The sequence below is a fragment of the Gavialis gangeticus genome, unplaced genomic scaffold, assembly GCF_001723915.1.
Source record: "Gavialis gangeticus isolate Ggan-Ray unplaced genomic scaffold, GavGan_comp1, whole genome shotgun sequence".
NCBI classification, from domain to species: domain Eukaryota; kingdom Metazoa; phylum Chordata; order Crocodylia; family Gavialidae; genus Gavialis; species Gavialis gangeticus.
The window spans coordinates 46,795,231-46,796,804 of record NW_017728994.1 but is presented as its reverse complement, the minus strand read 5'-3'; positions in this window follow the sequence as shown (position 1 = coordinate 46,796,804).

Genomic DNA, 1,574 nt, shown 5'->3' with positions numbered 1-1,574 from the left:
GGGGGGGGCGGTGTGTGGATCCTGGCCGGGGCTGTGCATGTGGGTGTCACTCCGGATCGGCGGGGCTTGCCCCCGTCCCCACTCCGCAGCGGGTCTCGGAGCAGCTGGGGAATTGGCCTTGACAGGGAACTAACCCAGCGGGGCAAATATTTATCCCGCGGTTCTTGGGCGCGGCGGACACCGGAGACGGCCCCGGGGCAGGGCGGGTCGATCGCTGCCTCGGATCCGTGCCCCGGGGGCATTTCCCGACACATGACCCCCACCCTGCACAGCGGGGCCCCATCTGCCAGGGGCTGGGGGGCTGACGGGGGCGGCACCAGCGCACTCGGGTTGAAGACGAGCCCCTTTGCACCCAGGACGGGCGGGGGCGGGGGTGGGGGGGCATGTTTAACCCTTTGGCAAAGACTGGGAGTCGGGCATGGGAGACCGCATGTGAAATCATCCCCCCCGCAAGGGCCTGCAGGGCCCGGGCTTGAATGTCTTCACCTGTTGGGGAAGGGGCTTTGCGCAGCTTGCGCGGGGGGGGGGGCCGTGCTGGTCGCTAATGGTCTGCGCTGGGCTGGCTTCGGCATGGGAGCGGCAGAGCATTTCATTAAAGTTTCATGCGGGTCAATTGCCCGGGCCTGGAAAAAGAAAGGGGGTGGGGAGGGGAGCAAATCCCAGCCCGAGCTCGCGTCTGAAATATTAATACTTTAATGCTGGCTGTTAAATAAGCCGGTCCCGCAGGCTTGCAAATCAATTCCTCCTAATGCACTGCCGGGCCGGCCCCGCGCCCGGGCGCTGCCCCTCCGGCAGGAGTCACTCGTGCCGGCAGTGCTGGACCGGGGGGCTCCGGAGCCCCCGCGGCCGCCGGCGTCGCAGTGACCCGTCCCGGAAAGACTGATCGTGGCAGGAGCCCCGCGCGGCGGCGGGCACGCGGCTCCTGCTGGCACCGACACGCACACGGGCACAGGCGGGGGTCTGTGCATGGCTACGCGTGTGCCTATGTACACAGTTGTAGGCATCTGTGTGTAGACACGTATATTACAGATGTGCGCGCGCGTATGTGTTGTGCACATACACAGACGCGTATGCGCAGCTGCAGGCACGTCTGTATGTGTGTATGCAGCTGTATGTATGTATGCACACATATACGTATTACAGCATGTGTGTGTATGTATATATAAGTGTATATATATGTGTGTGTGTCTTAGAGGTGCGTGTGTATGCGCGTATGCATATGTGTGTATTGTCTATGTATATATGTATATATGCATAGCCGTATATGCTATACATTATATATGTGTATAGTATGTATAATACATGTATGCTATATTATATATATGCGCGCGTATATATGCGTGCGCGTATAAATATGCGCCCAGCTATCAGTGCACGCACACATACACAGCCAGTCGCGTGTGCACAGCTCGGTGCACGGACATCACAGCCCTGTGCCCAGTGCAGACGTCCTCCGCGGACCCCGGGGCTGGGAGCTTCCCGGGGGGGCTGCCGGAGCCTCTGTCCCGTGTCCGGCGGTCCCCCGCCCCGCACACCCGCGTTCAAGCAGGCGCCCAGCGGCTGCCCGCCCCGTG